General features: G+C 37.7%; 1 protein-coding gene across 1 annotated transcript in view; it reads right to left on the minus strand.

The window, feature by feature from the left end:
- LOC145675578 (putative oxidoreductase YteT) overlaps positions 1–11,933 on the minus strand; it is a 70,657-nt gene extending 58,724 nt beyond the window's left edge. Inside the window, exon 1 of the mRNA XM_081746101.1 lies at positions 11,816–11,933. The gene's annotated coding sequence lies outside the window, so the exon portion shown is untranslated. The remainder of the gene's footprint in view (positions 1–11,815) is intronic.
- Between the last annotated feature and the right edge of the window lie 592 nt (positions 11,934–12,525).

Here is a 12,525-nt window from a genome sequence, read left to right on the forward strand (position 1 = left end):
AGCATTCGTGGTGTTTAGTGGCCGTCAAGCACAGGTTAGTTGTGTTTTTGGTGTTATGTTTAGCAGAAGGGGTCCAGAAGCATATAAAATTTACAATGAAATGGATAATGCAAGTACTTGGATCTAACATTACGTAACCAAATCTAACCTAAATTAATCTGAACTAACCTAAAGTAGCCTAATATTAGTAGAAATAAGCGAAATTCCTTTTTTTTTTTTTTTTTAAATTATGATGGATCCGTACACTAACATAATGTATACTCTGTTCACTATCCTCTTATACAGTTTCAGAAACTCGAAGGCATGGTCCCTTTCCCGCAAAATACACAAATCAGCACTCAAATAACGCCAGCGGACAACCCTCTCGCTGGGGAAACCCATCCGTCAATGCTTGTACGACGTTGGTCAAGAAAGGGATTCTCATGGTCATTGACAATTTTCATTTTTTTTTGCCAATTTTTAAAAATGTTTTTCACAACACACTTTTGTTTTACTTTCTCGTAATTCAGATAAGATAAACATTTTGCTGCGAAAACAACAAGCATAAACGTCTCCTTTGAACACTGATTAAATAATATAGCAATAGAATAATAAGCGCTATATAAACAGTAACTATTGACAGTAGTAAAACCAAAGAAATGTACTGTAATTGAGGCACTCTCCAATTTTGACAAACACTGAAGTCTATTGTGTAACACAGATCGAATACTATTACCAATATAATAATAAATGCGTCTGATATAACTCTGTTCACGCGATGAGACGAGAAATAAGGTTCCCTTTTCTCACCTCGTAAATTTTGTAAGTCATAACTTGTCTCGCTTTGGAAGATTTTTTTTTCTCTAAGTTTGATTATCGAAAAAGATGTCCTCGTCTTGTTTCATTTTGTAAATTTACATACAAACTTTATGACACGATTTTTTAGGTTTTCAAACCGTTATACGTAAGTGCCAAAAGTCTTACAGAATGTGTTTGTTTGTCTGTCGTCAGGTATCAAAGCTAAAACAATAGGAGATATCAAGATGCGGATTTTTCAATCGATTCAGCATACCAGAAACAGGTTCTGTGTTCTCCATTAACCCTCTATTCAAAAAAGAAGTAATTAAAATTAATCATTTCGGTTCCAATATTTATCGCCTCATGGTCTCAAGAGTCCCGGGGATCGAAACCTTGAACACACTATCGAAATCGGAAGTGATTCAATTTACAATAGACCTACTTCTGGTTTCAATGCTGACTTTCATAGAGCAAGAACCGTAAAAGATATTGAGAAGCACCTATTTAGCAATCGATTGAGCGTCCCAAGAATAGGTTCTACACTCTCCGTTAACCTCTATTCAAACTGAAAAAGGTTCAAATTAACGATCTGTAAGGACTGGATAATGGAATTAATGGTTTGGATAATGGAAGGATTGGCGGAATGAGAAAATCGCAGGGAACGGGAGTCCTGAGAAAAGTTACGGCACGATGTCATCCACCACAAGCTTATTTGCCCGGGGATCGAAACATGGACCCACGCTCCACAAGTAAGCTTTCAACCACCAAACCACCGTGCTCCCCGTTTAAGAAAAAGGATTCACGAAGCAAAACAGTATTCATCACAGAATTGAAATTTAATTTAAATGTTCTGGTAGTTATCGTTGCACCCTCTCAGAAAATCCTGAATCCTGCTCTCTCTCTCTCTCTCTCTCTCTCTCTCTCTCTCTCTATATATATATATATATATATATATATATATATATATATACACAGGATGTTTCAGATAAAACGTCTAGTGCTTATAAATCCGAAACGGCTGAGGATAAAAAGATGAAACAAAAACTGAGATAGGAAAATGTCATAGGGCGTATCACATGGTGTTGTTATGGTGACCCCCAGGGCCCTCCTTCAAGGGGGCCCAGGGGCCAACTCCAAATTTTCAAATGGGAACATGTATTGAATCATACCTCATTCAATAGTCCTTGAAATACGAAACAACTTTTGTATGAAAGAATTTTCGATTTGGGGCACCGTTTTCAAAATGGCCGCAAAAAGTCCTGTATCAGTTTGAAGTTGGCCCCTGGGCCCCCTTGAAGGAGGGCCCTGGGGGTCACTACAACAACACCATGTGATGCGCCCTATGACATTTTTCTATCTCAGTTTTTGTTTCATCTTTTTATTCTCAGCCGTTTCGGATATATAAGCACTGGACGTTTTATCTGAAACACCCTGTATATATATATATATATATATATATATATATATATATATATATATATATATATATATATATATATATATATATATATATATATATATATATATATGGACTGAGGAACAGGTTTTTTCTTTGATATTATTCCTCCAGTAGTTGTAGATGTAGTCGTCGACTACTTCGAAGTTTTAACTATTGTATTCGGATGGTATTGAAGTATTACATAGTTTCAACTGTGAAACAACATTCACTTGTCTTAATTTCATCCAGAACTTATCAGAGTCCTGCAGCGTAACAAGATGTTCATAAGGGGAATGATATAACGTCCAAACCCTCTTTATCATTGGAGTATATTGTGTAATGACCTGCGATCTTTAAAAGATTAAACTAGAGTTGCCCGCCAGACTCGTGAAATTTGTCCTCTCGTCTCGATTCTAGTCTTGAAAATGAGATAAGAATTGTCATTTTTCTAATCCCGTCTCGAATTTACAAGATACTTATTATCTCGCGGGTAACACTATTCTAATGCTATAATCTTAACAATAAATTACGCTTAATTAGCCGTGTAGGAAAGACGTAGAATTAAATCAACACTAAGAAAACCTCCCTATCTCTAGAGACTTATAAAATAAAAAAGTTCCAGTATCATTTGGCTCAAATATAAATTTGAAATGAACATATGCGTGAATTTATGTTATTGTGTTTTTATTATAATTATGAAGGTTTATATCCTAATCCGCACAATTACAATTGCTTGTTTGTTCTTGACGTCATTACGGATTCACTAGTTAATAAAAAACATCATGTGCTCATTGAAAACCTGCTTAGGCAATCTGTAGGACAAAGGTAATATTTAAATAAGGCATTTATTCCGAAGTTGGGCGTCCGCTTTCGCTAAGTTTTTTCCCTGTTATCTCCTTTCCACACTTTCTGCAATTTGTTATTAGATTCATTAATCCGTGCTCTTCACAAACTTTTAAGATTTTGCTCGTTATCAACGTATTGCTTCACAAATGTTAAAACTGTTAGTTCATTGCCCTTGTACATTCGCCATGTTGATAACTTAAATACCCGTTTCTTTCTCTTCGGTTACCTTGCACCAAGTAGTTCCCTCCGCTCGCCGTATAGTCCCATGTTTGTAACCGCTTATATATAACAAATAAAAAAAATTTTCGAGACTCTCATATATTATCAAGCACACAAACGATCAAATTATTCACATCTTTCCTGTAAATTTTAAAAATTTTGCTGGAAACGGACGCCCAACTTTGGAACTTAACCCTTAAATAATAATAATAATTATTATTATTATCCCATGCTATCCACTTTTATATATATTAGCAGCTTCGCAAGCGTTTCCTCGTATACAAAATTCTTAGGTATTACGTTTTTTTATTATAGTTTTTTCTAAAAGAGCTCTAGCAATAACACAAAAAGATAAATATGGCAACTACAGATCTGTCACCCTCACCAACTTTCTTTCCACCAGCCATAAATAAGCCCCCATACTGAATTTGGTGCCATTCTCCACCACCCGCGGTGTGTCGGCATCGGACAGCAACTGTATACGAGGAAAGTGAACAGCCTATAACATAAACTAACCTAACGCATCTAAACTAAAATAATGTGGACAGAATTTAAGGAAATTTAAACTTTATTTGAGCACAATTGCTCCCTGCTAAACATTAGCCGTTTTTTGAAATTGTAATTTTTAAGTTACACATCCGGAAGCCGTACTTATAAGGGTGATTCCACGAGAAACGGAAATTTTCACTTGGAAAATTTTTGTTCCGTTGATGGTCGCCTATTTCGATAAAAATATCACATGCACTTACTACTACTAAGTACATGTTAATTAGGTGTTCAGCAGAGCTTAATCGTTATTGGTGTAGTAAAGAAAAAATAATAAACTTTTCAGCACCCACGGAGTTGAGACCATAGGTCACGGAGTTGAGATTAGTTAACACGGAGTTGAAAATTGCTGTGGAGTTGAGAAACGTGATACATCTGGGTGATAAATTTTGGTTTATAAGTGATTAAGCTTATAATTTACATAAAAATTGAAATAATTTTCCAATAGTTTTTGTAAGTCAAAATATTCTCCTTATGTTGAACAAAATTCTAACAAACTAGATGACACGTAATTTGTTATACAAAAATACTCCAGAAAATACTGCAAACATATAAAAATATATCTAATGAAGGTTCCAAATTGAGTATATATATATATATATATATATATATATATATATATATATATATATATATATATTTGGTCTAGGAATTAATTCGTGCGGGTGGACAAGAGATGGCGCAACGAACGGAGCGTCCCACAGTTCCGTGTATCCACACATGTGTTGCAAACCCCTGTCATCGCGTATCGTTCGTAGTATAGGGCAGTGGATTAAAGCGTCAACAACACCAGTTTGTAGTTAAGTGAACATGGCGCAATTTGTGACTGATAAAGTGTTTTTGCGGAGTGTCCTGCTGCATTACTTTAACATGCAGAAAAGTGCGACTGAAAGTCATCGTATTTTGGTGGAAGTGTATGGTGACCATGCACTAGCTGAGCGAACGTGTCAGAAGTGGTTTGCACGGTTTAGAAGTGGTGATTTCGGCTTGGCAGACCAAGAGCGAGCTGGACAGCCAAAAAAATTTCAAGACGAAGAATTGACAGCATTGCTCGAGCAGGATTCGTGTCAAACGCAGGAACAACTTGCAGCAGCATTAGGCGTTGATCAAACAACAGTCTCCAAACGCTTGAAAGCCATGGGAATGATTCAAAAGATGTCACATTGGGTTCCACATGAATTGAAAGACAGAGACGTTGAAAGACGAAAAACCATTTGCGAATTGCTGCTTCAACGACAGAGCAGAAAGGGGTTTCTGCATCGAATTATTACGGGTGATGAGAAGTGGATCCATTACGAGAACCCTAAACGAAAAAAGGCCTGGGTGAAACCAGGTGAACCAGGTCCATCACAACCAAAACGAGATATTCACTGTGCAAAGGTTATGCTGTGCATATGGTGGGATATGAAAGGTGTGGTGTACTATGAGCTGCTGCAACCGGGTGAAACTATGAATGGAGAACGTTATCGACGACAATTAATGCGTTTGAAGCAAGCTCTGGCCAGAACACGACCAGAATGGGAGAACAGACATGATAAACTTATTGTTCAACATGATAACGCTCGCCCACATGTCGCAAAACCGGTCAAAACCTATTTAGAAAATGTCGGATGGGAAGTTTTACCCCACCCGCCGTATTCACCAGACGTTGCTCCTTCGGACTACTACTTGTTCGATTGCATGAACAACGATTTGATTGGACAGCGGTTTACTTCTTCAGAAGATATCGAAACATGGGTCTCTGACTGGATCGCTTCCAAGGATGAGGACTTCTTTCGCCACGGAATCCGTACATTGCCTGACAGATGGGCGAAAGTGGTGGCTAGCGATGGACAATATTTTTCTTAGGTATTTATGTATTTTGTGTTTGTACTACAGCTTCAATGTGTGCGTACCAACCGCACGAATTAATTCCTAGACCAAATATATATATATATATGAATATGTGACGTAAATAAGAAAAAAAGAAATACACATACACTTATCGAATATTGAAAAATTATTGCGCTTTCAATATGTTGACTATCATATGGAGAGGACAAACTTTTCACATAAGCTTACGAAACAGATGAAGTAGTCACTAAACCTGTCTATTGTCTACTTCATTTGTTTTCTGAGCTTATGTAAACCGTCTGTCTTCTCTGTGTGATCAAGTCAACACGTCGAAAGTGCAATACCGTTGGTGTTAGGAATCACCGTGCAGTTGGTGTTAGGAATCACTCCCAAACGTTGTCGGTATTGTTTTGAAATGCCCTGTATAATGCACACTAAATGACAGTGTAAGGCACTCATCATTTCTGTTTTCTTTGGATAATTCGATGTTCTTTGTTAAGTAGCCCTCATTTTTCTAGGGGTGTAGACAAGGGGGGGCCCATCGGGGCCAGGCCCTTCCAAATGGATTCCTGCCCCCCCCCCCCAAATGACCAGCTTTCAAAACATCATAGTAAAATTATCTCGCTTCATTTATTTAAAAGTAACAAAGTTTACTGACAATTAATAATTTATGGTAAAATAGTATGGAGAAATATTGTTTTTCCATACCGATCGAAAAACAGTATAGTATCTCTTCCTTATAACGATCGAAAAATAGGATACTTTTTTGTGACAGCAGATTACACAATTTACTGCGATTTATATTTGACAGTTTGAAGACAAACGTTTTAACAAGGTACTACAAATACAGCCATAAAACAAAGATACTAAACTGATTTGTAAGTACAGTATATTTTATATGCTTTAACAAGTGTTTTAAAAGACAGAGGATGGAAAATTTGGTGAGAAACAATGCTTTTATTCAATTTGGATTTCATTCGCTCTGTTTTACTCCTACTCAGTGTAATAAAATAATTATGTTTTTTTTTTTAGTCATGAATAATAAATAAATTATTTTTGTCAGGAAACCATAAAGAAATTTCAAAGAAAATGAATCTTGTGTAGATAGGTTCTGTACAGTATACAAGGTCTTAAATTTAAATATAAAAGTAACCAAGAAAAGATTTCACCCACCACCTTCGAACATCGATATGTCACCTAACCTGGAAGATCAAAAATAGTCCCCATCAGCATCGACGACCTTCTGAAAACGTTCTGGAAGGCCATGCAATCCATCGCGGTAGAACTTGGTGGGCCGTGAAACGAAGAAAATATCAGGTGCATTTTGGACTTTTACTGGGGATTTGAATTGGCGTCTTCTAAGGTGATTGTCCAAAGAATGGAACAGGTGATAATCGGACGGCACAATACCCGGGGAATTTAGTGGTTGCAATATTGTTTCCCATCCAAGGCGGAAAATGGTGTCCTGAGTCATCCTATCCACGTGGGACTTAGCGTTGTCCCGTAAACGAGGACCCATTTGCAATTCAGAAGTGATGGCTCCAGAGTTTTGAATTTTTGTTGAGCACAGCTCAACTGCTGACAGTACACAGTTGCATTAATACTCTGACCAGCTGGTAGCAGTTTCCGATGCACCAAACACACAGAAGGACCTTCTTCTGGTACAGTGCTGGTTTCTGCTGTTTTGAAATCGATTCATGGGATGCTAACCAATGATGACGGCGCCGTGGAGCTTCGTATAGGACACTTTTTATCACATGTTAACGCCCTGTCCAGAAATGGCTCCGAAACAGTAAATAAATACAGGCGACTGCCGCGTTGCCTTCTGGCCCGGAGTCAAAATATGAGAGACCCATCGACCCAACTTGTAGTGCTTCACAAGTCGATGGATGTGCTGCCGAATGGTTTCACCACATACTGTATTGTAGTCTCAGTTCCTCTTTGTACATGTGTTGGTCTTCTGGCACGTGGTGTTTTCGAGTGTTTCGTCATCGTTCTTAAACTTGTTAAACCATCGCTGCAATGTTCGCGTCGTCACGACACCCTCACAACACCATCTTCTGTCCCGCTACAGCGGCGTTTGACTTCCATTTGAACTCGTTCAGCATACATGCTCTTATGACGCTCCGTGGATGTCCCATGTTCCCTCTGTCTTTACGCAAGTTCACGGTGTGCCTGAATTGCCACAACCAGGTAGTATGTTGGATATACCCACACCAACAACTGACGTTCGCCTTATCTCCACTCGCATTCAACTCTCAGTGTGAGGTCCAATTGAACACATACCTCCACGAAAAGGGACAGAACTTTCTTGGTTACCTTTATAATTATGCACAAAAGTATAGCGTTTGGTCCCGGACAATAGTTCTTGATTAAGCATAATAAAAACTATCTTGAATATAATTTATGGATAATAATAATAATAGACGAAGAAGAAGAAGAAGCCGCTAAGGTAAGTCTTTACTTTGACTCCAACTGTGACTTTGTCTCGGGTTCAAACCCTGCTCCCGCCAAGTGAACTTTGTGGTGGACAAACACCGTGTGCGTGGGTTTTCTCGGGGTTCTCCCGTTTCCTCCCACTTTCTTCATTCCACCATTTCATTCATCTCTCATCTTCACCGTCTCCTTTAGCCTCACCGGCATAACCGTGGGACGTAAAACTCAAAAATTTCATTTCATTTTTCCAACTGTGACTTTAATCGGTTCTTATAGGTTCAGTTACTTCCTGGAACTGTTTGTGCGTGAGTCACTTGTTAGAACTGTTCGTGCCTTTGGTGTGACGGCTTAGTTTATATTTTTCCCACTAGGTGTCTGTGTAGTCATATGGTAGTTGGTTAGTAGTCACATGTTCTGTGTGCATGTATGTGTGTGCTGCTGTTTGTGGCATGCGGGAGCGCGTAATTGAATTGGTTGAATTGAGTTAGAGAAAACCTATCATAGTTGTGGTCTAAACTGAAGATATTTTCGACGTATTCTAAAAGTGGACGTTTATTGGTTTCTTGTTTGTAATAATAGCAAGTGTGCTCGGTTTAATAAAACGACGTGTGTGCGGAAAGGAACATTTTTCAGTAATGTTGAGTATTGTGCATGTGTTCTTGGTATCTTATTATTTCGTGTGTGGAATCAGCAGTTATGAGTTCATTATTCATGAGATTTCTCCTATGGCGAAATGGTGAGTGTTTTCTTTTTTTAATTCATATTATTTTTATTCTTGATTTGTTTTGCATTTGAGTATTAGGCAAAGTATTTGGTTTGCTGCTGCTTGTCCTATTGTCTTGTTGAGATGTAATTTTTTTTTCTTTGTCATGCACTGATTTGATTAGAGACGAGTGTTTTTTTTTAAAATTTTTTCCTTCTTATCTTAGCTTTATAGTAGTGGTGTGATTATTTATTATTATTTTGGATGTTTTTATGGTACTTGAGCGGGGGGGTTGGGGGGCGGTAGCCCCCCATTTAGATCTCAAAATTCATAGTCACCGCTTCACCTGAATTGATGTTTAGTAACATTGTGGCCCTTGTACTTATAGTATAATTCTTAACATCGTATAGTAACATTGTGGCCCTTGTACTTATAGTATAATTCTTAACATCGTACATTACTTTCACTGTGTTAGTAATTGTAATTGATTCATGTGATCCGGTTAAAGTCACAGTTGGAGTCAAAGTAAAAATTTGCCGAAGCTAAAATAGGAAACCAAAATTTTCCTTTCTTTCAGGCCTCAAAAAAACTAGCAGCAGAACTTTTTTTTTTTTGTACATTGTAGCTGGCCCACCCTCAAAAACGACAGGCCCCCCCCCCCTACACAAACCTGCTGGCTACACCCCTACATTTTCCACTCCAATGAAGGAAATGTCTTGAGGAAACAGGGAAGGGCTGTTCTAGTCTGCACAGAATGACAACTGCCAACGCTTTTTAAACGTCAGGTTTAGTAGGCCAAGAGAAATTCCTCCCGATCCGCGTCATAAAAGTGACTGTCCGTACATTGCCCTCAGACTCTTCGACAATCCCTGAAAAGAAAACAATTAGCTGATCGTAAGATTGAGACGTCAATAACTTAAAAACAGATACCATCCTTCTTGACTTGACTGAAGTTTTACCTCCGGCTACCTTACAGCCTTAAATCTGAACTTCCGCGAAACACTCCTTAAATGGGCTAGGACCCACCAGCCGGCCTTTGAGTGTGAATGACACGTGGTCAGCGTGTCGGCTCCTACGACCGTTGCGATGGTCTGCGCGATCAGGTTTCAGTACATCTCTACTCAAATGAGTTTTTCAATTGCCTCACTGTGCGAAGTAAACACTATTAATTTTTGAGCTTCCACCTGGAAACAAACCCAGAACCACGCACGAAAGCCGAGCACACTAGACACTAGACCATAAACGAGCTTTATTTCTATCAATATATTGAAAGAACAAACATTTGGAAGAGCATGAGCATAACAAACACTATAGGATTATCAACTCCGTGAACTTGTCTCAACACCGTGGATTCCTTAGTTTTCAGATGGACACGGAGTTGAGAAAATCGAATATAATTTATCTTTACCGGCCCACTTTTTAACCAGTACATGTGAGTAATTGTGTACGAATTTCCTACATTAAGGCGTAGGTTCATCAAGGGAAAGAAGGTATATACCATACAAATACATTCAGTAATAAATACCATGGTGTTGAGTATCAATTAATATACGCACCTGCTTTCCACACACAAAAATATTTTTCCTATAGCTTTTAACACATGCACACAACTCTTTCTGTTCTTCAGTCAAACATATCTGCCTCGTCTTCTTGTAGGTGTTGCCAATGTGGACGACCATGCTATCTGTTGAGAGCAATGATAATTTTTCTATTGCCATGGAGTTGAGACGAAATAGAGGTGACAGAAACGAAGCATAGTCAAGCTTTCGAAAATAATCGTTATAAAGGTTTACTTTCCACAAAACCGAAACATTGAAGTGTTCTCTTCCATTTAATTACCATTAAATGATGTTTGATTTGCGACTTCAGTTGTAATTTATTGATTAAAATCAGTCAACTGTAGTCTGTGACAGCCCACGGTGTTGAGAAATTGGGTAATAATTAATGTTTTACGTATGTTTCGTGTTATATTTGCAAACTGTTATACATGGCATACCTACTTTGTGACGGTTACTACCAAACAAAATAAAAATGAGGTGATTCTTTCTAGTAGTAGTTTGAAGAATTGCCGTGACAGAAAATTTCCCTTTTTCGTGGAATCACCCATAAGCAAATTGTATAGTAACTATTAATTTTTTAATAATTACTCCTGGTGGCTGCCTTGACTTTTATCTGTGCCACGTGAGATATGTTCATGTCGCTTAGTGGAAACCTTTTAGGGGTAATAAGAAAGAAATTAGTGAAAAAATTATAATTTTTCAACAATTGTTTCTAGTGGTGCGCCAAAGGAAAACCAATGCGCTATTTTACAACGGCGTTGCACTTCTGCACAGTGTTCAGATACTGCATTTTATGTGTACAAGTGAAGGGCAACTAGTATGAAACCATCACAAGCACAGTTGAAATTCATTATCATGCATTTGTTTTCACTAGTCTCGCTTCTGCATTTACGCACCTTCTCTGACGCACCTGCTCCCTTCGGACGCACACCCTCGCTAAAATCTGGCCTGCCCTGACGCAGTTATATAGCATTCATGCTTTCCAGTGGCCACCTAGCACGTGCTGGTTTGTTGTTCGCATTCTAGTTTTAATGTGGTACATCCGGAAGCCAAATTTATACGCAAATCATAAACGAATTTTATTTTTTCAACAATTACTTCTGATGGTACCCTTGAATTTTACCTATACCGAGTGAAATATTTTTATCACCCAACACAAATTATTTAGGACACCATAAGAATGAATTCTGTGAAAGAATTATAAGTTTTCAACAATTACTTTGAGTGGTACCAAACGCAAACCTGCACGACACTTTCTAAAGTAGTGACACTTAATTTCGTGATAAATGAAAAAATTTTGACGTCTACAAGTTTCACAATTTAGTTGAGATAAAGTTCGGTAGTTTGCAACCGTAGGTGGATGTTGTATCGGGATATACTAAAATTGGAGGCCTAATATTTTCATACAATTTGATTTCTCCTAAAGGCGAAACCTATCACTTATCAAAGATTACTTACCCCCAATTACCAAATTCTGATTTTAAATATGTTCCAAGTTCCCCGCCCATCCAAACTCCTAACAGTATGTCACTTTATACTACAAGCAAGGTTGCCAATCCACGATTCAAACATATTAATTGGAAGCAAGGGTTAGAAAATTTCCGTGGTTTCCAGTATCAACCTTTAAAATTAAAATTAATAATAATAATAAAATATGGAACAATTAACGAATAAGCATATTAGTGCAATTTTTGAGCAATTTCATTATGGAAATTGGTACTGATCAAAAATAGTTTGTCATAAAAAAGGTAATTTTACGGTTGAATGCACATGAGAGTATGCACTCCATTATATACATTTACTGGGAAATTCGCAATCGCATTCGGAAGCAATCGAGGCGCGGCCTAAGACGAGATTACGTTGCACAAAATATGAAAATAGTTTCATAATCCTCTGTCGATAAAACCATGAACTGTAAAGAGGAAGTTTCAACTGCCACCGTAAGATAGAACATCTAACTGTTCAGGTTCAGGTTCAGGTTCAAGGTATTTCCCTTCCTTCTCTTCGGAAGTTTGGATCCTGGAAAAAAAGAAAAAAAAAAGTAAGTACTGTTTTTTTTTCATTTAACTTTTTCCATTTTCTTTTTCCACCAAAATTCAAGAAGTTCTTTGGTTTTTTCCATTTCTTTCTCACTTAGTTCCCTTCCATTTACATTAAAGCCTAGCCTC

Source organism: Thermobia domestica, chromosome 2 (assembly GCF_964235325.1).
Source record: "Thermobia domestica chromosome 2, izTheDome1.hap1.1, whole genome shotgun sequence".
NCBI lineage: Eukaryota > Metazoa > Arthropoda > Insecta > Zygentoma > Lepismatidae > Thermobia > Thermobia domestica.